Source organism: Lepidochelys kempii, chromosome 6 (assembly GCF_965140285.1).
Source record: "Lepidochelys kempii isolate rLepKem1 chromosome 6, rLepKem1.hap1, whole genome shotgun sequence".
Classification (NCBI taxonomy): domain Eukaryota; kingdom Metazoa; phylum Chordata; order Testudines; family Cheloniidae; genus Lepidochelys; species Lepidochelys kempii.
This window is the reverse complement of record NC_136385.1, coordinates 8,908,999-8,933,367: the sequence shown is the minus strand read 5'-3', so window position 1 is coordinate 8,933,367 and position 24,369 is coordinate 8,908,999. Positions and strand designations below refer to the sequence as shown.

Genomic DNA, 24,369 nt, shown 5'->3' with positions numbered 1-24,369 from the left:
GTGGTGATCCATGGGTTTCTTCTATATGGTTGTCTGTAGGGTTCCATTGATGAAGCTGATTGTGGTGTCCAGAAGTTGATGCTAGTGTGGGAAAGCTCCAGAGAGAGTTTAATGGATGGGTGGTGGTTGTTGAAGTTGTGGTGGAAGTCTGAGGGAGTTTAAGCTGTCTTCCCATAGGATGAAAATTTCTCAGGTATATCACTGGTTTCATGATGCACTTCTCCAGAAATTCTTCTTCAGGATGACCCATGAAGAGGTTAGCATATTGGGGAGCCATCCTAGTACCCCTGGCTGTTCTCATGCTTTGGACAAAATGTTTATTGCTGAAGGTAATTCTATGACAGGCGAGGATGAACTGGATGAGTTTGGCTATGTGTTTGGGATGGATAATTGATGGTTGTCCACTGTCTTTTAAATATTTGGGGCAGGCAGCTATCCTGTCATTGTGAGGGATATTGGTGTATAGGAAAGTGACATCCATGGCGGCAAGGATGGTATTCTGAGGAAGGTTGTTAATACTGTGGAGTAGAGTAGGGCTCAAATGTACTTGAGCCATCCAGCTACTGTGAGAGTGGACTGTCTGGAAAGACTCTTGCCTAGGCTCACAGCACATGCACGTTTCAATCTCTTTGGCTCATGAGTGTTTGCACGCAGTGTTCTAGAAAGCCAAAGGTTTCCTTTAATAGATGTTTTCAGTATTGCTTCCTCAAACGGGCAGTCAGTGCCACACACTGGCTGAAATAAATGCTGAGTGACTGAGATCAAGTAGGGGATGTTGAGCTCTGTGGTGCACAATCCCCTCCATTGTAAGACTGCTGATTTTGCAAAATGCTGTGTTTTTGACGAGCTGTGTCTGGGGAACTCCTTGCTCAAATGACCCTGAAATTTGGGTCACTAACCCTATCTTGTTCCCCCATGAGACAACAAATTTCAAGATAGTCCAAGTAAGCATAGAGATCTTACAGCACTAAGAAGAAATAACATTTAAGTAGAAAGGGCTTCTCAACCTAAACTAAAGCAGAGCTGGTGCTTCATTATAGAATCATAGGACTGGAAGGGACCTTGAGAGGTCATCAAGTCCAGTCCCCTGCCCTCATGGCAGGACCAAGCACCATCTAGACCACCCCTGACAGGTGTTTGTCTAACCTGCTCTTAAAAATCTCCAATGATGGAGATTCCACAACCTCCCTAGGCAATTTATTCCAGTGCTTAACCACCCTGACAGTTCGGGCATTAGGAAAAAATTCCTATCAAAACTTCCCTTGCTGCAATTTAAGCCAATTGCTTCTTGTCCAATCATCAGAGGATAGGAAAATAATGTTTCTTCCTCCTTCTTATAACAACCTTTTAGGTACTTGAAAACGGTTATCATGTCCCTTCTCAGTCTTCTCTTTTCCAGACTAAACAAACCCAAGTTTTTCAATCTTCCCTCATAGGTCATGCTTTCTAGATCTTGAATCATTTTTGTTGCTCTTCTCTGGACTTTTTCCAGTTTGTCCACATCTTTACTGAAATGTGGCACCCAGAACTGGACACAATACTCCAGCTGAGGCATAATCAACGTGGACTGGAGCAGAAGAATTACTTTGCATGTCTTGCTTACAACACTGCTGCTAATACATCCCAGAATGATGTTTGGTTTTTTTGCAACAGTCTTACACTGTTAACTCATATTTAGCTTGTGGTCCACTCTGACCTCTAGATCCCTTTTTTGCAGTAATCCTTCCCAGGCAGTCATTTTCCATTTTGTACATGTCCAACTGATTGTTCCTTCCTAAGTGGAATATTTTGCATTTGTTCTCATTGAATTTCGTCCTAGTTACCTCAGACCATTTCTCCAGTTTGTCCAGCTCTTTTTCAATTATAATCCTATCCTCCAAAGCACTTGCAACTCCTCCCACCTTGGTATCGTCTGCAAATTGTATAAGTGTACTCTCTATGCCATTATCTAAATCATTGATGACTATATTGAACAGAACTAGACCCAGAACTGATCCTTGCAGAAGCCCACTCGTTGTGCCCTTCCAGCATGACTGTGAGCCATTGAGAACTACTCTGGGAATGGTTATCCAACCAGTTATGCACCTACCTTATAATAGCTCCATCTTGGTTGTATTTTCCTAGTTTTTTAATGAGAAGGTCATTTGAGACTATATCAGATGCCTTACTAAAGTCTCGATATACCACATCTACTGCTTCCCCCCATCCACACGGCCGTCACCCTGTCAAAGAAAACTATCGGGTCGGTTTGATATGATTTGTTCTTGACAAATCCATGCTGACTATTACATATCGCCTTATTATCTTCTAGATGTTTGCAAATTGATTCCTTCATTATTTGCTCCATTATCTTTCCGGGTCCAGAAGTTAAGCTGACTGGTCTGTAATTCCCTGGGTTGTCCTTATTTCCCTTTTTATAGTTAGGCACTATATGTGCCCTTTTCCAGTCTTCTGGAATATCACCCGTCTTCCATGACTTTTCAAAGATAATAGCTAATGGCTCAGATATCTCCTCAGTCAGCTCCTTGTGTATTCTAGGATGCACTTCATTGGGCTCAAGTGACTTGAAGACATCTCACTTGTCTAAGTAATTTTCAACTTACTCTTTCCTGTTTTGAACCTACCCCATTTTCACTGGTGTTCACTATGTTAGGCGTCCAATCGCCACCAACCTTCTTGGTGAAAACCGAAACAAAGAAGTCATTAAGCACGTCTGCCATTTCCACATTTTCTGTTATTGCTTTTTTGTCTTCTTTGAGTAATGGGCCTACTCTGTCCTTGGTCTTCCTCTTGCTTCTAATGTATTTGTAGAATGTTTTCTTGTTACCCTTTATGTCCCTAGCTTGTTTGATTTCCTTTTGTGCCTTGTCCTTTCTAATTTTGCCCCTTCATTCTTGTGTTGTTTGTTTGTATTCATCCTTTGTAATCTGACCTACTTTCCACTTTTTGTAGGACTCTTTTTTTTTATTTTTAGATCATGGAAGATCTCCTGGTTAAGCCAGGGTGGTCTCTTGCCACTCTTCCTATCTTTCCTGTGCAGTGGAATAGTTTGCTCTTGTGACCTTAATAATGTCTCTATAACACATAATAAATGGGTTAATTGTTTATCAGGTCCAAATACCCTAACACTGCACTGGAGACATTACCATACCAGGACTGGCCTGGAGGTGTCTTAGCATTAGCTCCCTATGTTGCAATGTGGGTAAATTTGCTTTGTAAGTAATGACAGTCCTCACAGCTCCCCAAAAGGACAGAGGAAGTAGCGTGAGTGAAGGGACTGATTTGGTCGCTGGGACGTAAGCAAAGCCACAGTGCTGTTAGCTACACCTGTAAAAGACATGTCCCAGCAAAGAGATGGAGGAAGATATGAAGAAAATCAAAAATAAGTCTTCCCAGAAGGCGTAATCTGCACTGACTGCTGAAAGGGAAATAAAGGGTCAGATCCTCCGGATGAGCCATTGATGCCCAGCACAGCTCAGGGTGACGGGTGTAGGCTACCATCACAGCCGCCTGATCCTCAGACTGCCAGGCACCAGTCTGATCCTGAGCAGCAGCTTAGAGCAGCCAAGGGATCATTCCAGCTTCTGGGATCACCACAGAGACAGGGTCCTGAGTCTATGCCCCCTCCTCCAGTAGCTGTGAGCTGGGATGTCATAGAGCTGGTTATACTGGAAGATTTTCTAGGAAATTCTCAGTTGGCCACTTAAGCCATTTTAAAGTGGACTCTGCACTGCGCTGAGGATAAGGATTGGGATCAAAACATGCAAACCAACCTAGTGGAGTTCAAAGTGGGCCAGAACTATGTTTTATTTGCATGGAAGTAATCCCATTGGCTTCATTTTTGTTATACCAATATAAGTAAGAGAAGAATTGAACCCAGGATGTATAAGTCATCTGTTACTTACTGGGTACTGCTTTTCTTTAAATTACAAACATCAGGCTGTCTATGGAATGAGTAAACTGTATATAAAGTCACCATTTTCTACTCTGAAATTTTGGTTTGTTTTAACTTCCTTCTGCAGAAAGAAGTAAAGCATTTCAAGATGTTCTGTCCAGATTAAACCTGGAGAAGCACAGAAGCATCAAGATCAGGCTGAGGGATGTTTTGGAGATCTACCCAGAAAGCATCAAGAACAGGATTCCAGAGGCATTAGGTGATTTACCTTGGCATTTCCTGAGGAAGGTCATGTCTCTGAATGGTACAGCCAGAAATACAAGCATTGAGCACAAGGCTCCTGCAGAAGAAATGGATGATTATGAGGAGAAACTGCATACTGATGGCACTTTCTGTTTTAGTGACACTGAGATGAAAGTTTCTCTGCAATCTCTTGATGTTCTTTGTGCTGTTCTGCTTTGCTCATTTTCCTACAGCAGGAGATCCTGTCCAAAATGTCCATGTGCCAGTTGCCCTCCCTCTGCTGCTACCCGCCCTCAACACCCCCAAGGGCACCCTACTACTGTGGGCCATGAGGGACATTGTGAGGAAGTGGAGGCCACACTCCCTGGCAGAGAGCAGAGGGTTCAGAGAGGAGAGCCTGGTGCTCACAGAAATGCCAACGATTTCTTTTCTGCGGATGGGGAGCTGCAGCTTCTCCAAGTCCCAACTCCTCAATGAGGTTCTCAGCCCCTCCCAGCAGCACCACGATTTCTTTATCCATCGGGACATGGAGTCTGGGAACGGAACTCCAGGGGGGACGGAAAATTCTGATCTTTTTCCCTGAACCCATTGCAGTTACAAATCTGCATGGAGACATTGAGTCCCACTGGCTACAGTTTAGCTTTTTAACAGAGGTCTCCTCCGCAGTGTTCATAGTTACCGAGAGCATCGGTGAGAGAGAATACGAGCTGTTATCATCTCTGAAAAAATCCAGCTCTAAATATTACTTCATCCTCAACTGCAAGAATAAGAAACCCAAAGAAACTCTGGGATTTCTTAATAAGCTGTTCTCAGTGTTGAAACTGAGCAAATCACAGGTACTGGTGAAAGATAGTACCATGAATAATGCAGGATTTGTGAAAAAGGTGAAGTCCACCATAGGAACCATAGTGAATTCATCTCCGAAGACAGTGAGTTTGGAAGCCATGGCTGTGACGGCACGTGACCTAGGAATCCAGGTGGATGAGGAGTGTCAGGCATGTCAGTGTGCGAGGAAATATACTGAAGAAATCACTGCAGAAATAAGAGATGGGGCAAAATTCAAAAGGGAAATGCTGAGCCTGCAAGGAGACCCATGGAAAAACTTGGCTAAATTGGAAAAAGAGATGTGCCAAATGAAAAGGCAAGGGGACATGGCCACTGAAGACTATAAATCTGCGCTGAAACAGAAATGGTTAGAGATACGTAGACAGCGGAATCAGTGTGACCGTACTAATGGTTTGACTAAGTTTATCAATGGAATAGTACCGTTAAATCCAGTGGAGAAACCTTACTTTCTGAAATGGATGAAATTTAGCCTGGATAATATTGCTAGGGGGAATCTTTCTGAAATGCGGGGAGACTATAAAGAGAAATGTGAAACTCCAGGAGTGGACCGAAAACAGCTGGAGGAATTAGATAAATTAATATCTGATAGTTCCTTGGGGGTGGAGCATTTCATGCATGAGTTGGGGGCAGTTCTATGACGCTGAATGCTCAATGGTTAAAGAAGGGAAAATGGAAGAAGGCCAAAGACAATTCTCCCATCTCCCATGCATAGCAGCTGACCTGATGCTGGAAGGGTTTCCTGTGGAGCTGATCGATGGAGATGCCTCCAACATCCCCATGAAATGGGTAGTAGATGTTCTAACTCATCTCCATATCAGACTAGGGGGTAGATCCAGAATGGTGGTTATAACAGTGCTGGGAGTGCAGAGCACTGGGAAATCCACTCTTCTCAACACCTTGTTCGGCCTGCAGTTTGCAGTGAGTAGCGATCGATGTACGCGAGGAGCGTTCATGACACTCATTAAAGTTACAGAAGCTGTTCAGGAGCTGCTTGGCTGTGATTTCATCCTGGTGATAGACACTGAAGGTCTGAAGGCCCCTGAACAAACAGCACTGGAAGACAGTTATCAACATGACAATGAGCTGGCCACCCTGGTGATTAGACTGAGTGACATCACCATCGTTAACATGGCCATGGAGAATGCCACAGAAATGAAGGATGTTCTGCAAATTGTGGTCCATGCATTTCTCAGAATGGAGGAAATAGGACAACAGCCAAACTGCCAGTTTGTGCACCAGAATGTCAGTGATGTGTCTGCTCATGATCAAAACATGAGGGACAGGAAACACCTCCTGGAGCAGCTGAATGAAATGACCAAAGCTGCAGCAAGGATGGAAAAGCAAAGCAGGGAAATGGCATTTTCTGATATTATGGAGTATGACCCAGAAAAACACAATTGGTACATGCCTGGCTTGTGGCATGGAGTACCTCCCATGGCTCCCGTAAACACTGGATACAGTGAGAGTGTGTGTGAGCTAAAGAAATACCTGTTTGAATTCATAGAGAACTGTTCACGGAAAAGAGCTGGAAAGGATATTCCTGATTTTATTGTATGGTTGAAGAGCCTGTGGAAGTCAGTGAAACATAAGAACTTCATCTTTAGGCTTCAGCTACACGGCTGTTTCTAAAGCTATCACCAGCTGTCTGTGAAGTATTCTGAATGGGAATGGGGTTTCCGCAAGGAGATGTATCTCTGGATATCTGTAAAAGAAACTTTTATCCAGAATCAGCTGCCAGATACAGTAGAGGGTCATCTCTTTCACAGTTTAAAAATGGAACCACAAGGGAAGCTACAGCAGGGAGAACAGAAGCTCTTGAATAACTTAGAACAGTATTTTAAAAGTGAAGCTCCAAATTTGAACCTGATAGAAAAGTACAGAGAAGATTTCAAAAGGAGCGCAAATAGCCTCAAAAGAGAACTTGAAAATTCTTCAACCAGTAACTGTAAGGAAGCAATTCGAATACGAAGAGGACAGCACAAGATAGACAATATCCAGTCTGAGTACAAGCAGAAAATTGAAGGGGAAGTTGACAAACTCTTGTCTGAATACCGAAACAGAGAAGATAAATTAGACCATGAGAAACTGAAAAAAGAATTTGAAACGATGTGGCGAGAAACCTTGTCAGAGTTAACGCTCTGTACTTTACAGAAACGTCAAGTTGTTCAAGATATGGATCTCCAGCTGAGAAAGGATCTGAAACACAGAGGGGGTGCTGTCAGACAGATACTGCAACAAGGAAAAAGCCTGCTGGATTATAGAATGAAGTCTTTCCCAATGAAGAAGGAATACTTAAACCTAAAATGGACCAGAGCAGTTGTAGAAAACTTCTCACAGGAATGTTACTGTAAAACTGAAGAGCTTGCTCTATCTTTAATGACTGAATGCAAGAAATACATTGAAGAAAAAGTTAAATCCAAAACAGACTATGATGAAACCTATTGCAGAGAACTGCTGCATATCGTTAATGAGAGGTTAAAAGAGGAGGATATTGAGCAACTTCACACTTCTCCTTTGTTTGAAGTTGACCTGAAGCGTCACGTTTTGGTGGAAGCGGCTTGGGCATTTCAGAAGATGCATGAAGATTTTATCAAAGAAAACGATCCTCAGCAACGTCTGGAGAAGCTGAAACCTCATTATTTCTCCATATTTACTGATCTCTATTTGGAAAAGAAGGAAAGCCAAACGAGGGCGAGGAATTTCTGTGATCAGTTTCTCAAACCTGCCCTGGTGGGTTATGTCAACAAAAGGCTCGGACTAGAAATAGTTGACAATATTCTCAGCAGTGAACAGGCCCTTGAATACGCCAGCCAAAGCTTCTTTCAGTTCTTTTTGCTAAAGAAGCTGCTGGAAGAGATGAACTTTGACAACTATGTGAAATAGATAAGTAACTATGAAGAGTTTGTCAAATCCTGGATACAGAGATGTCTGATAGACCACTATGGAGGGAAGGCAAGTTTGAGAGATTTGGAGAAAGGGATTCTATCCAGAATAATAAATAAAATCAAGGGAGTTCTGAAAAACTCCATAAATAAAAACAATAACACAGTTTCTGCCTTTTTAGACAGCTTTTGCAAAGAGCTGCAGCAGGACCTGGTCATTTCCAGCAATATCTTAGTTGGAGTCCAGTTTAAAAACACAGCAAAAATTGAGCAGCTTTCTGGTAATATTGAAATCTTCCTTCTGGAGCTGGAACAACAAATCTTAACCCAGTTTAATCATTTGGAACTTGAGACCAAACTCTCCAGCCTGTCAGTGAAACCTCAGGATGAGATCTTCAAGCGAGTGTTTGGCTGTGGGAAGCAGTGTCCGTTCTGTGAAGCCCCCTGTGAAGCAGGAGGCACTGACCATAAAGAGCATTTTGTATCAGTCCATCGACCCAAAGTGTTAGGGAACTTCAGGGATTGTGATTCACAAAAGCTTGAGCATTCCATATGCTCCTCTGATGTGGTCTCCAATCGTGAATTCCGAACTGCAGCCGCAGATGGGAAATTTCATTCCTACAAAGATAACCGCCATTACTACCCAGACTGGCACATTCAGCCTGATCCCAGTATTGATGCTTCCGATTTCTGGAAATTTGTTTTCAAATCATTCAATGACCAGTTAGCTAGAGCGTATGGTGCTAAAGCAGCAGAACTTCCAGGAGACTGGAAAAATATAACTAAAGAGCAGGCACTGAAGAGCCTAAAGGAAGCGTTTTACATGAAATAATAGACATGCCAAGAGTGTCTTTAAATAGGATACACTTCAACAAAACAAAACCCTTAATTTTAAAAAACGGAATATGAACAAATCTGACAGCCTGTACCGTTTTTTAAAATTGAAAACTAAAAAAAAATCAATTGCAGGTCACATCTTCCAGTTAGTGCAAGGCTGCTGCACAGGAACAGCCATACCAAAGCAAACTGATAGTCCGTGTATCCCTGTGTCCTTGCTGAACCAGAATAACAGCCCATCTAGCCTGGTAACCCCACCTCTCTGCAGTACTGGATCAGACCAATCACCCATATAGCCTAGTATCCCACATCCTTGCTGTATTGGATCAGACCTAAAGGCCATCTAGCTCTGTATCTCATCTCCCTGCTGTACTGGATCAAACCAGTGATCCATCCTGTCTCTGACAGTGGCTATTACAAGATGTCTCAGTGGGAGGTGCAAGAAACCATCTAATGGAAATTGTATAGAAACATGTTTAGAGGAGAAGCTTCTTCCTAACATAACTATGTAAACAGGGTCCGAATGAGTTCTCCCATGACAGCTAGCTGGGAGCGGGAGAGACTTTAGGAGCAAATTGTATTTACATGAACTCACCTACTCTGCCTAGATATCCATCAGATATAGAGGTGTTGCTCAAAGTGATCAATATTGACTTGTGTTGGGTTACAGATCACTTTAGTACGGAATGAAGGGGTAGTGAAATGTTGTTGTCAGTGTTGTTGCATTTATTGTATAAGTAAAGGGGAGCAGAATTGTGCTTAACCTGTCTCAAATGAGGGGTCACCCTCAGCTGAAAGGACTCATTAAGCCAGGTGCTGGAATGCCTGACTCCTGTGAAAGTAAGAGGGGTGAGGAGAGGTATCTCTGCCAGGAGGAATGAACTCTCCCTAAGGGTCCCTGGTCTGGTTTAACCTGTTCTTCCCCACTGTTCAGAAGATAGGGCCTTTTGTTATTTTAAGTGCTCAAAAGAGCTGACAATTACTTGTGGCAGGACAGCATTTCTGCCCAGCCTAATAGCTGAAAATCACTAAGGACTTGGCTACACTTGTGAGTTAGAGTGCATTAAAAGCAGCCCCGGGCACCCTAACTCACGACCCATCCACACTGGCAAGGCACATAGAGCGCCCGGACTCAGCAGCGGGAGTGCCCCTGCTAATCCACCTCCACCAGAAGCATAACGCTTGGTGCGTCTCGGCTGAAATGCCCCAGCGTCAGTGTGAACGAGGTGTTGCATTACTGCGCTCTGATCGGCCTCCGGAAACGTCCCCTAATCCACTTAAGTCAAGTGGCCACTCTTGTCATTGTTTGGAATCGGCTGTAGGAATGCGGATATGTCCTTTCCAAGCTCCGTTTCTGACAGCTGGCATGCTTATCTGCTCTGGGACAAAGCAAACCATTACTGTGGAATGCTGCTTGAGAGGCAGGAGGAGGGGAGTCTGCTGCTGTCTGAACTTACAAGACAGCATGCTGACATGCTCTCAGCCCCCCCAAAACCCACTCTCTCTCCGCCCACATACACACAACACACTCCCTGTCACACTCCACCCAACCCCACCCCATTTGAAAAGCATGTTGCAGCCACTTGCATGCTGGGATAGCTACCACAATACACTGCTCTCTGTGGCCATTGCAAGAGTTGCCGTTGTGCTGGCATTGTGAACACACAGCAGCGCTTTCCCTGCAGCGCTCTCTGAGGGGCACTGCAGCTCCTGGCGCTGTACATCTGACAGTGTAGACATAGCCTAAGTTACATCAGTGAAACTTTCTTTATTCAACACAAGGGCAGATTCAGGACCTGAGTATTACATAGTAGGAAGTAATTACTTTAGAATAGGCTGTAAACACAGATAAATGATTGGCATGTATGTTGAGTTTTTAAACTGAGTCTCTCCCCCCAAATAAGAATCCGTTGAAGACAATTAAACTGCTATATTTAGAGCATGACTATCATTTACTCTCCCTATTGTGCAATAAGAAATTAGTATTCTTGTTTTAATGTAATCACGCATAAGAAGCAACAGAAAACCATTTACAGTTAAACAAAATAAACTTGGGAACGGACTTTTTTGTGGTGGCTTATTTATTTTGAAATGTTGCCTTGAAACTTTTTGTTTTATTTAGCCCTGAGAGGAAGGATAGTGGGTGAGGTCAGCAAACATTTCAGGAGATGTGATGCTTCCAAAGTACAAACCCAAGATCCCAAGCGATACAGGACCCCTTAACATTTAAATGAGCCCTTCTGAGAGGCCTGATGCTGATAAGAATGACTGACCTCATGAAAAATGGGCTTTGTTTTCTCACTTAAACAGTGAGAAAATTTCATGGAGCCCTGAGCTCTCACTCAGGTGGAGACCCAATGTGGCACAAGTTAGTAACCGCTGTGGTGGGATAGGCAGGGCCACCTGTGGAGTCAATGGAGCAACCCCCAGGTGAAGCAGTTAAACCACAACCCAAAGACTGGATTTTCCACAGTTACAAGGGAAATTAGATAACTATACACACACACACACACACAGACTGAAATATGTAGGGTTAGAAATCCCCAGTAACAACATTGATGGCCCAAACTCTCTGCAGTGACCCCAACTCATGACACTCCCTCTCTGTGTCCCTTCTCGACAGTGGGGCTGTGAGTGTAGCTGGATTGGGCAGTGGCTCCCTCTACTGTCCCACGGGGGAATCTCTTCTCTTCATTGCCACATGCCATGCAGTTGCCGTACTCTATCTGTCAGCCCAGCTGCTCAGTGGATTTGCCCATGTCACCCGGTTTCAATTGTTCCTTTCCACATAGAATCATAGGACTGGAAGGGACCTTGAGAGATCATCAAATCCAGGGGTTCTCAACCTTTTTCCTGCTGAGGCCCCTATAAAAACATCCTATAAAAACAACAGGGGCCGGCAGGGGGGAAGTGTGGGTTCCAGGCCAGGGGGACACACTTGGGCATAGGCATAGTTTTACTTCTATTTTTTTTTTGGTGGTGGGGGGGTAAGGAAGGCCTGGCATGGCTCATCCCAGCTCCACACAGCAGGGTCCAGGAAGGATGTGCCATCTCCACCCCCTGACTCACTCAGGAGGGCACCCAGCTTTCTGGGCTCTGGGAGGATGCAACCAAAAATATAACTGAAAGGGGGGACTCAGTTCAAAAAGTTTGAAAACCGCTCAGGTGCGGGCAGGAGGTTAGTTAGGGGCTCTGTGAAATGAGGGGAGTAGCTCAGGGTACAGGGAGGGGATAGCTAAGGACTGTGTATGGGCAGGGGGTAGCTCAGGGTGCAGGCAGGGGGTATCTATGGGCTGTATGCAGGCAGGGGGGCTTCCAGTGCAATGCCCAGCTTCAGGGGCAAGGCACTGGGACTCCCGGCTTCAGCCTGCCTGCTGCTCCTGGCTTGTGGGGGAGGGGAGGTTTGACGGCTCGAGCACCGCATTGCTCCTGGCTTGGAGGGGATGTGGGGACCCTGCCAGCTTCAGCCCCACCTAGCTTCTGGCTGTGCCACTCCCGGCTTGGGGGGGATGGGGAGGGCACCGCAGGCTTCAGCCCCGCGCTGCTCCTAACTAGGGCAGGGGGCCCACTGGCTTCAGACCCGCACTGCTCCTGGCTTAGGAGGAAGGGGGGGCCCCCAGGCTTCAGCACTGGGGCTCCAGGTTTCAGCCGTGGGGCTCCACGGCCCCCCGGAAAGGGCTCACTGACTCCCCCGCTGAGAACCACTGATCTAATCCAGTCCCCTGCACTCATGGCATGACTAAGCATTATCTAGATCATCCCGGACAGGTGTTTGTCTAACCTACTCTTAAAAATCTCCACTGATGGAGATTCCAGAACCCCTCAGGCAATTTATTTCAGTGCTTAACCACCCTGACAGGAAGTTAGCCATTGATAGCTACTCTCTGGAAATGGTTTTCCACCAGTTTTGCACGCATCTTATAGTAGCTCCATCTAAGTTGTCTTTCCCTAGTTTGTTTATGGGAAGGTCAGGTGAGACTGCATCAAAAGCCTTACTACCGTCAACATATACCACATCTACAGCTTCTCCCCATCCACAAGGCTCGTTACCCTGTCAAAGAAAGCTATCAGGTTGGTTTGACACGATTTGTTCTTGACAAATCAATGCTGACTATTACTTATCACTTTATTATCTTCCAGATGTTTGCAAATTTAGAGCTTAATTATTTGCTCCATTATCTTTCCAGGTACAGAAGTTAAGCTGACTGGTCTGTATTTCCCCAGGTTGTCCTTATTTCCCTTTTTTTAGATGCCCTTTTCCAGTCTTCTGGAATCTCTTCCGTTTTCCATGACTTTTCAAAGATAATCACTAATGGCTCAGATATCTCCTCAGTCAGCTTCTTGAGTATTCTAGGATGCATTTCATCAGGCCCTGGTGACCTGAAGACATCTAATTGGTCTAAATAATTTTTTACTTGTTCTTTTTCTATTTTATCCTCGGATCTCACCTCATTTTCACTGGCATTCAGTATGCTAGATGTCCAATTACCACTAACCCTCTTCTTGAACACTGAAACAAAGAAGTCATTAAGCACCTCTGCCATTTCCACATTTTCGGTTATTGTTTTTTCCCTCTTCATTGAGTAATGGGCCTACCCTGTCCTTGATCTTCCTTTTTCTTCTAACGTATTTGTAGAATGTTTTCTTGTCACCCTTTATGTCTCTAGCTATGATCTGTTTTTTTCCTTGGCCTTTCTCGTTTTGTCCCTACAGACTTGTGTTATTTATGTTCATCCTTTGTCGTAATTTGACCTAGTTTCCACTTTACGTACAACAATTTTTTGATTTTTAGATCATTGAGGATCTCCTGGTTAAGCCAGCATGGTCTCTGGCTATACTTCCTATCTTTCCTATGCAGTGGAATAGTTTTCTTTTAGGCCTTGTTGTGGGGCAACTGCCCCACTCCAGTAAAAGAGGGGTTAAAAGCATCCCTGGAGAGGGCTGTAGCTGGGCTAGGCTGATTCGGGAAGCAGCCACAGCTGTGGCCAGCTCAATCAGGGTCCAGCTGGCCCTTATAAGAGGGCTTGGGGCCAGAAGTGAGAGGAGTGTCACTCTAGCCCTGGAGGGAGAAGGGCTAGCTGCCTGGGAGCAATGTACCTGAAGTGGAGCAGTGCTGGGGAAGGGCAAAGGGAGCTGGGGAGCAGCAGCCTGGTTAAATCCCCAGGCTGAGGCCTTGTTGAAGGCCTAAGAAAGGTACTGGGGAGGCAGAGGGGCAGCCTGGGGATAGGCAAAGGCAGCAGGTCCTACCCCCTCGCCAATGATGAGTAGCTATTACAGACTGCAGTCTGCCCCAGTGAGCAGGGGCTAGATGATGACTGGCAGTAGCCACTGAGGCAAGGTGGGTTTAGAGGGTTGGGGGTTCCCCTGGGAGGGGAGACCCAGAGTGTGGGGGTACAGCTAGGGGGCAGCACCCCAAGGTAAAAGGGCACTGCGGTCCAGGAGGGATATGGGGGCCCTAAGGCAGGCAAGACACCAGCCTGCAGAGGGGGCTCCCAGTGCTGAAGAGCTAACTTCCAAGATGACCAGCAGGAGGCGCTATGCCGGTGAGCCTTCGCCTTGCTACAGGCACATAATAATGTCTCTGAAAAACTGCCAACTCTTGAACTGTTTTTCCCTTTAGACTTGCTACCCAGGGATCTTACCTACCAACTCCCTGAATTTTCTTAAGTCAGCCTTCTTGAAAGGCAGCACCTTGCACAGACACATTGAATGTTGCCTGACATTATCAAGCTCTTTTTGAAATTCCTCACAATCCACCCAAACAAAAGAATTCGGTGGCCCGGGCAAGTTTTCCTATCTCAAGTTTTTAGTCCATTATTCCAGGTCAATAATAAACACACAGAACACGACCAATCCTAGTGTTGCCACTCAGGGCCTCCCACTCTCCAGGTGATCATTAATTCCCACCTCTCCCCATCCAATTCTTACACCTCACATATGGGCTCTGTCTCTCCGCTGCTCCCAGCACTGGGCTCTTCTCCCCTTCTGCTGCTGCACTGAGGCTCTCCGGCCTCCCTCCTTGGGGCGGCTCAGGTCTCCCTTCCCACAGCTCGGCCTGGGGGTGATGGGGCAACAGGTCTCCTGGGGCAGGGACGCTGCAGGGGCTAGGGTGACCAGATGTCCCAATATTCAGGGCTTTTTCTTCTATAGGTGCCTATTACCCCCCACACACACTCTGTCCCGATTTTTCAAACTTGCTATCTGGGCACCCTAGCAGGGGCTGGGGCTGCAGTGCAAGCAGCCCCATCGTGCGAGTTCCCCACCCCAGGGCAGAGGGGCCCAGCTGGGCTGATTTGGGGGGAGGGGGGGCAGGGGGAAGCAGCAACAGTTCCTGTAATCTGACCTTTCCCACACCCTCCCCCCACAAATCTCCCCATGGGTCTTCTACTAACCCCCCCAAATCCTCTCTGCTCCCCTGAATCCGCCTCCTGACACCCTGCCTCGCCCTGCACCTCCTGCCCTTCAATCACCCCCAAAAAGCCTTTTCCCCCTCCTGCCCCTCATGCCCCCTGAACTGCCACCTGCCGCCTCCTGCTTCCATCTCCTTCGCTTGCCCTTTGGACGGCACCCGCCCCATTCTGCTCCCTGCCCTGAAGCAAACAATCCCCCGCCCTTTGGCTTGATAACACCCCTCCCCTGCTCCAACCTCTGTGCCCCCAGCCCCAAACCGCATGGGGCTGGGAGGAGGAGAAAGTCCTTGCCTGCTAATAAAGCCAGTTTGTGCCCCACAGCCCTGCCTTGGGGAGGGAGGGGATCAGCCTGAACTTCTCCCCCTCCCCAACACTGACCCCTGTAAACTGCCCCTGAACTTCCCCCTCCTCAACAATCCCCTCAACTCTGCCCCCCAAATCTACCCCGTGCCTGGACTCTGCCCCTCCCCCATTCTGGCCCCCTCCTCAGTCCCCCTAATGAGCCCTGTATGAACCCCCAACCCCCTCTGCTCCCCTGAACCCACCTCCTGACCCCTGCAGCCCCTCCTGCACCTCAGCCCCCCTGAACTGCCCCCTCCCTTCCCTAGTGACCCCCAGCTCCACAGGGTGACTCTGCTGTGTCGGTTTAACTGTCACCCCAGGACATGCCAAGCTCCCCTCCCCCCTTACAGCCACCTGGGCCCTCATTAGCCTCGGGGGTGGGAGCTAATTTGCACAGAGGATAATGGAGCAGCCAATCAGGGGCTGGCCTGGGTGCCGGGGGGGCTATAAAGGGCTCCTCAGGGCTTGCAGACCCCTGGGCAGGGCTGTGGCTGTGCTGGGAGCCCGGGCTGCAGGGTCAGGGAGGGGTCTGGGCCCAGCCCCAGAGCCGGCAGGGGAAGCGGGAGGCTCTGGTGCTGCGCAGGGTGGGGCAAGAGCTGGGTACAAGAGGCCCCAGTCACTGCAGCTCCCCCTCTGTGGGGCTCCAGGGGAGAGGTCTGGAGCATTTGTCACACGCTTGGGATCCCCCCTGTAAGGGAGGACAAACTGGGCTTCATTCATACCCCAGTCTCAGTCATAATGCTGGGGTAACAGCGGGGGCCCCTTTCATAAAACACCTCATTATTTTTAGCTCTTTGTTTCATGGGTTGCAAGCCTCCCACATTCTCATTCAGTGAAAGAGAGCCGTCCCCTCCTGCTGCCATTGACCCCCGTCTCTCTGACTGCTACCGACACGGCCTGGCCTGGGAATGTGAAGGAACGTCTCCGAACTGAGAGAAGACACGCTCAGAAACATACAGTCCTCTGTTTTGGAGAGCGAGAGGCTGGAGAGACACAGACACACCCTCAGTTCACTGATCTTTCATGTTAATAACAGTTTGAAGAACATCCATCCAGTCTAGAAGAAAGGTTTGCACTCTCCGAGCAGCTCAGCACAGGGGATGGGGGCGCTGGGGCAGTAAAAAGGCTCCAGGGAGCCCTGAACCTCGGTGGCTCCTGCTGGGGTGCCCAGGCACAACGGGCCACAGCTCGGTAACTGCTGGGGTGGGAGAGGCTGTAACAGCACTGAGGGAAGCTGAATGCAGGGGGATTTCTAGTTAAAAGGGAAGTTAGAGTTATTACAGTAAATGTGTAGGGAGAAAGAAAAGGAGGACTTATGGCACCTTAGAGACTAACCAATTTATTTGAGCATCAGCTTTCCTGAGCTACAGCTCACTTCATCGGATGCATACCGTGGAAACTGCAGCAGACTTTATATACACACAGAGATCATGAAACAATACCTCCTCCCACCCCACTGTCCTGCTGGAAATAGCTTATCTAAAGTGATCATCAAGTTGGGCCATTTCCAGCACAAATCCAGGTTTTCTCACCCTCCACCCCCCCACACAAACTCACTCTCCTGCTGGTAATAGCCCATCCAAAGTGACAACTCTCTTCACAATGTGCATGATAATCAAGGTGGGCCATTTTCTGCACAAATCCAGGTTCTCTCATCCCCTCACCCCCCTCCAAAAACCACACACACAAACTCACTCTCCTGCTGGCAATAGCTCATCCAAACTGACCGCTCTCCAAGTTTAAATCCAAGTTAAACCAGAACGTCGGGGGGGTGGGCAGGAAAAAACAAGGGGAAATAGGCTACCTTCCATAATGACGTAGCCACTCCCAGTCTCTCTTTATTGTTGTGACACCCCCCCCCCCTCCAACAGGGCCACAGACCCCCCAGTTGAGAACCACTGTGGTAGAATAGATCCCTGTCAGCTGAAAGATCTGAGGCTTTGTCTTCACTGCAGAGTTAACCTGAGTTTTCTACACTCAGTTACTGGGCTTGAGTCAGCCTCTCTCACATGAGAAGAGCCGCACTGTGAATAAACAAAGGTCCTGCTGTTTCCAGACTGGCACTGCACTCACTCAGGTGGGGCACTGAGACTTTTAGGAGCTCATCCCAAGGCTCTTTGCCCAGCAGTGAGCTGAGCCACTGTATGGATTCTTTCCCAGTGGATGGTGGGAGAACTTGTCTGTCCTTTCTTGGGACACAGGGGGAAGAGTGGGAAGGCAATGGAGAATTAGAAGCACTCAAGTGCAGCTAGCATGCATCCATACTACAGAAAGATCATGTTAGCTGGTGAGTTGTGCTAACTTAGGCTTTAGCCTGTGCCCCGAGGGGCCAGCTCACTTGAGTTATTAGCAGCACATCTTAAGGGTTTTTCTGTGTGGACAGGAGTCGAGTTAGGGCAATGCATAAGGTGTAGCTCGAGTTAACTCGGCATCTCCTTTTGAATCTGAGCGATATTATCTGCAGAATACAATGAAAATAGTTCACTCTCACAAGCCCCATTCACACCTGGCAGTGCCAATCTCTTCTAACCATGTTCACTGCCACTACAGAACAAAGGGCGATAAGAGGACATTGTCTTGGGGAAGGTCTGTCTCCTCCGGCTCTCTGGTTTGTTGAAAGTCTAATTCCAACTCGGGATTTATGCCACCTTTCTCCCACAGCTTTGGGGCTCGCAGAGTCTGTGATTCCTGATTTAATACCTCCATCAAGATAAACAGAAGAGAAATAAGTTATTTAATGACTAATTCTCTTCAATCACATCCTGTTTTGTATGTGTTTGTTTTATTCAATACACTGCACCTGCCGGCAGGGCCGGCCCACAACATTTTGGCACCTCAGGCATTAGGGTGACCAGATGTCCCAACTTTATAGGGCCAGTGCCGACTTTTGGGTCTTTTTCTTATATGGGTTCCTATTACCCCCCTACCCCCTCTCCTGATTTTTCACATTTGCTGTCTGGTCACCCTATCAGGCGGGGAGCTCAAATGACACCCCCATGCCCCCTTGCTTGGGACAAAACTTTGAAAGGTCTCAATTCTGCCTTCTTTCTGTTCTACTCCGCCCGTGGTACTGCTCTGCTACCTACCCCAATAAAGGAGAACTAACAACTTTAAATGTCTTGTTCAAAAATTGTCAGTACACTTTACTATGCAGACAAGAAAAGTTACATTTGCTGTTCAGGCATTTGAAAGTTAACACTGGCATTTTGATGTTTGAATAATCAAAGTGGTGCTTCCGTGCCTTCTTAGTTGCAGAGATTTGAACTGCTTCTGCTTCCTGAAGGTCCACAGTCTGGGCCAACTCATACTCTATTGAGATGGTTGCAAGGCCGACTAGCCTCTCCTGGGTCATTGTGGAGCGTAGATGTGATTTTACTAATTTCAGCTTGGAGAAGCTGTGTTCTCCACTGGCAGCTGTTACAGGAAGTGTTAGAAGTATGCACAGAGCCACAAAATAATTTGGAAAGATGGTGGTCATCTTATTTGTGCACGTATATTCCAGAACAGCCTTTGGAGTTGATCCTGTTGAATGTATCTGAAAAGGGCTTTCAGTTCATCACCTATATCACTTGCATCAATATCGCACATGTCGTCATGTGTCAACACGGTCTCTAGTGCCCTGCATTGCTGGTTTAGGTCTTCTTCAGGTACAGTGAGGAGTACAGTACAGTGAGGAGGGAACATCCTACAACATCCCAAATATGCTGCTGTGATCCTTGAGCTGCATGAAACGTTCTGCAACGGATTGTATCGCACAGTCTAGCACCCGGTTAAAGAATTCAGCTTTGAATTGTTGTTTGGGGTCTCTTATGAGATTCTCCCGTGCCTCATATACAAAATGTCGTCTTCTTTGGTGACTCTTGTATTCTTGAATGGGTGGGGAAATAGCTTCAGTGTGAAGCTGCTCTACCCATTTCTGCGCACTCTTCAGAACGTTTTGAAATCCCTCATCTGGCCGGAAGGAGTGTAGGTGGCTGCAGCGGCAGAGGAGCCAGCCACCAGAGCTGGAGACAGGGGAGGTTGAGGGGGAGTTCTGCTGGAGGAGAAGGACTGAGGTGAGAAGGGAAAGACAGACACAGAGGCAGCAGTGGTGGTGACCCAAGCGGTGGAGGACACAATGAAAAACTCATGTTTTCTTCCACACTATGGATAGAGACCTCTTTAATGTTTTTAATGAAGTAAATACTCATGGGAACTGTGCGCTCATGGGAGACTTTAACTTCCCAGATATAGACTGGAGGACAAGTGCTAGTAATAATAATAGGGCTCAGATTTTAATAGATGCGATAGCTGATGAATTCCTTCATCAAGTAGTTGCTGAACCAACAACTGGGGATGTCATTTTAGATTTGGTTTTGGTAAGTTGTGAGAACCTCCTAGAAGAAATGGTTGTAGGGGACACCCTTGGTTCCAGTGATCATGAGCCAATTCACCTTAACCTGAAGGGAAGGATAACAAAAAATAGATCTGTGAGTAGGGTTTTTGATTTCAAAAGGGCTAACTTTAAAAAAATGAAGGACATTAGTTAGGGAAGTGGATTGGACTGAAGAACTTATGGATCTAAAGGCAGAGGAGGCCTGGGATTCCTGCAAGTCAAAGTTGCAGAAGCTGTCAGAAGCCTGCATCCCAAGAAAGGGTAAAAAATTCATAGGCAGCACTTGTAGACCAAGCTGGATGAGCAAGCATCTCAGAGAGGTGATTAAGACAAAGCAGAAAGTATACAGGGCATGGAAGATGGGAGGGATCAGCAAGGAAAGCTACCTTATTGAGGTTAGAACATGTCGGGATAAAGTGAGAAAGGCTAAAAGCCATATAGAGTTGGACCTTGCAAAGGGAATTAAAACAAATAGTAAAAGGTTCTATAGCCATATAAATAAGAAGAAAACAAAGAAAGAAGAAGTGGGACAGTTAAACACTGAGGACTGAGTGGAAGTTAAGGATAATCATAGAATCATAGGATATCTAGGCATGGCCCAATATCTAAACAAGTACTTTGCCTTTGTCTTTAATGAGGCTAATGAGGATCTTAGGGTAATGGTAGCATGACAAATGGGAATGAGGCTATGGAGGTAGAGATAACCATATCCGAGGTAGAACCCAAACTTGAACAGCTGAATGGGACTAAATGGGGGGCCCAGATAATCTTCATCCAAGAATATTAAAGGAATTGGCACATGAAATTGCAAGTCCATTAGCAAGAATTTTTAATGAATTTGTAAACGCAGGGGTTGTACCACATGACTGGAGAATTGCTAACATAGTTCCTATTTTTAAGAAAGGAAAACAAGTGATCCGGGTAACTACAGGCCTGTTAGTTTGACATCTGTAGTATAGAAAAAAAATTGAAGGAGAAAGTAGTTAAGGACATTGAGGTCAATGGTAAATGGGACAAAATACAACATGGTTTTACAAAAGGTAGATCGTGCCAGACCAACCTGATCTCCTTCCTTGAGACAGTAACAGATTTTTTAGACAAAGGAAACACAGTGGATCTAATTTAGCTAGATTTCAGTAAGGCGTTTGTTATGGTGCTACATGGGGAATTATTAGTTCAAGAATACTAATTATTACAGAGGGTCCTACTGAAAGGTGAACTGTCAGGCTGGAGGGAGGTTACCAGTGGAGTTCCTCAGGGATCGGTTTTGGGACCAATCTTATTTAATCTTTTTATGACTGACCTTGGCACAAAAAGTGAGTGTACACTAATAATGTTTGTGTGTGACACAAAGCTGGAAGGTATTGCCAATTCAGAGAAGGACCGGGATATCATACAGGAAGACCTGAATGACCTTGTAAACTGGAGTAATAGTCATAGGATGAAAATTAATAGTGAGAAGTGTAAGGTCATGCATTTAGGGATTAATAACAAGAATTTTAGTTATAAGCTGGAGATGCATCAATTGGAAGTAACAGAGGAGGAGAAGGCCCTTGGAGGATTGGTTGACCGCAGGATGACTATGGGCCACCAATGTGATATGGCCGTGAAGAAAGCTAATGCGGTTTTGGCATGCATCAGGTGAGGTATTTCCAGTAGAGATAAGGAGGTGTTAGTACCGTTCTACAAGGCACTGGTGAGACCTCATCTGGAAGACTGTATGCAGTTCTGGTCTCCCATGTTTAAGAAGGATACAGGAACAGGTACAGAGAAGAGCTACTAGGATGATCCGAGAAATGGAAAACCTGTCTTATGAAAGGAGACTCAAGGAGCTTGGCTGCTTTAGCATAACCAAAAGAAGGCTGAGGGAACATGTGATTGCTCTCTGTAAATACATCGGAGGGATAAATACCATGGAGGGAGAGGAATTCTTTAAGCTCAGTACCAATGTGGACACAAGAACAAATGGATACTGTGGAAGAAGACAAGTTCTTACTTTTAGTTTGCATGCAACAAGTTAGAGACAGTTTTATTTTTAGGCAATTGCAAGAAGGAAGACAGCCGTTTGGACAGGGTGTCTGTTTTTATGCAAATTTTTAAAGTATAAACAATGTAAAGCAAGTATTTATACCTTTTTATTACATAAAGCTCTGCTTTGTCTATACATTTTTTATATTGTATTTGTTTTTAACATGTTTTTGCTACAATTACATTTTATTGTTCTTTTAAGGCAAGGTTTTTGCTTTGCAATTTTTGTACGCTTACACCAGTTTTGACTTTAGAAGTTTTGAATTCTTAGGGGTTAGAGTTACCCTGACTTTTGCTTTTTTTTTTTTTTTTTTAACAGAACTAAGATGGCTGCACTTAAATGCCCTTTTTTACTTTCACACTCCCCTCTTCAGTGCTTTTAGCCCAACCATCATTTTAAAACTTTTATTTTGTTAGACCTTGTATTTTTGATATTAGATTAAAAGGATCGGCTCCATAACTTTTGGTTGGATGTAACAATAATGCATAATTAGTATGAACATGAAAAGTATTTTTGTTATTCTGTTTTTTATAACAACAATAACATATTTTTAATTAAACAAAAACAATACAAACATTAATGTGTTTAGTGTAATAATATGCTGGAGTTATTTTGTAGCCTTAGTTGCATAGCACAATATATTATAATTAGTCCATAAGATAAATGCTTTATAGATGGTATGAAAGGCATGTTTTTTAATTTGATATATATTTTGAAGCACATAGATTTGGCCTTGTAATTTAGAGATTTTTTGAACCTTTGGTAGGAGTGAGTGTAGGTTTTGGAATTGGTCAGGTATTAAGGTGGTTTAATGAAAGGGTATTTGAAGCCTAAGATTTAATGATAGGATTTTATTTGCAGACCAATAGATAAGGATTTTTTGCAGCAATGGTGAAATTAAAATGTTTGTTTTGCAAATGGTGACCTTAACGTTTACACAGCTGTAACTAGCTTGGAAGAGCAGGTGTTTTGTTAGGGTCGGTTTTTGTTTTCTACTTTTTTAACAAACGCTGTTAGAAACAGTGACAATTTTTTTTTTTTGGCTTTAGCTTTTGTACGCACTGAGGCTGTGGGGGCTTTAAAGGCCAAAAATGTTTATTGGCTTTTTATTTTTATGTAAACATTGGGTGTTATTTTAGGAGCACTGACAACAAATTGGCTCGGCATACCAGGGGAATTATTTTTTTTAATATTACCGTGAATTGTTTCATGTTCTATGCATTGTTTTTACAGACCCGGCAGGATTTGGTATGTGGGAGCCCACACCCCTTTCACCGGCCCGTAGGCTTGGCAGGAGCACTGCGAGTGCCTGCAACTTTACCCTTAAAACGTTTAAGTTTGTTTTTACGGCCACAGATCAGATGGCACTTTTGAAGCACGAGTAAGGGCAGTGGGCCAGGCCTGGTGCTTAAAGTCACTGTGAATGGCCGTTAGCTGGTTATTTAGGAAATTTTGAACATGCCAGATTTTATTGCAATTTTTTTTGCCTTAGTGATATTTAATACCATTTTTATTAACAGCTTTTGGGTTATTAACCTAAGGGCGGAGATAACATGTAATTTACCCATTTCAGCTTGCACTTTGGTTAACTGTGCTTCAGTCATAAGACTAGTGGCCTTTTTTAGCTGCCCTGATTTTTTATTATGTTGTTGGCTTCTATAAATGTTTTCAATTGCTGCTGCACTATTGGCCCCACTTGACAGGTGTTTGACCCAATATTTTTTTTAGAGGAGACACGGGCGCTTTGCTCTGCTCACCAAATGGCAGCTTTTTTGGAGCAGTTGGGATAGATATATGTGACCTGAAAGCTAAATAGGGCAAGGGTAAATTTTATAGTTTTTAATATAGCATTAATTACTATTACTTTAACACATTTATTTTAGTAAAGTACCATACCACATTTGTTGTTTATATAATTTAAAATACTTTTAAGAAGCATTGACATGAATAGCATAGGAGGGGTATTTTGCAACATGGTACAGATTAGGTTATTAATTACTGGGACTATTTTAGTACAGGTAAATTTTTGGTGGCAGAACACACCCTTTTTTAAATATGAATTTGGTTCTTTACTAATTGGGCAACCAAAAACAATAAGGACCTTTTTTATGACATATTATAGACCCCTAAGATGGCTTTTATATTAACCCTGCTATAAAATCCACGAATTTTAATTTTAGATTTTTGAGGCTTATTTGTAGTGATATTGTATACTTTTCTTTTTATGGACTAGTTTGTTTTTTATTTAATTGTTTTCTTAGATAGGATATTTTGAACCTTTAACCTAATTTTTTAAACAATATTTAATTACATTATTAAAATGTGAAGGCCTTGGCCATTGGGTTTTATTAGAATATCTGATGTTGTTTGTATTTGGATGTGTTACGGGGGTAGAAGTATCACGGAGGGAATGGCAGGGGCAGTGGCAACAAGGCACCTTTGGTATTTGTTATTTGAAAGCGAATTAGGGAGGGCAATACATGCTGAAGGTACTTATTGAAAAACACAGG

General features: G+C 45.0%; 2 pseudogenes; both read left to right on the top strand.

Moving 5' to 3' along the window:
- The first annotated feature begins 313 nt into the window (after positions 1-313).
- LOC140904799 (up-regulator of cell proliferation pseudogene) lies at positions 314-8,698 on the top strand (annotated as a pseudogene).
- Positions 8,699-14,221: 5,523 nt separating this feature from the next.
- LOC140904800 (up-regulator of cell proliferation pseudogene) overlaps positions 14,222-24,369 on the top strand; it is a 72,822-nt pseudogene continuing 62,674 nt past the window's right edge.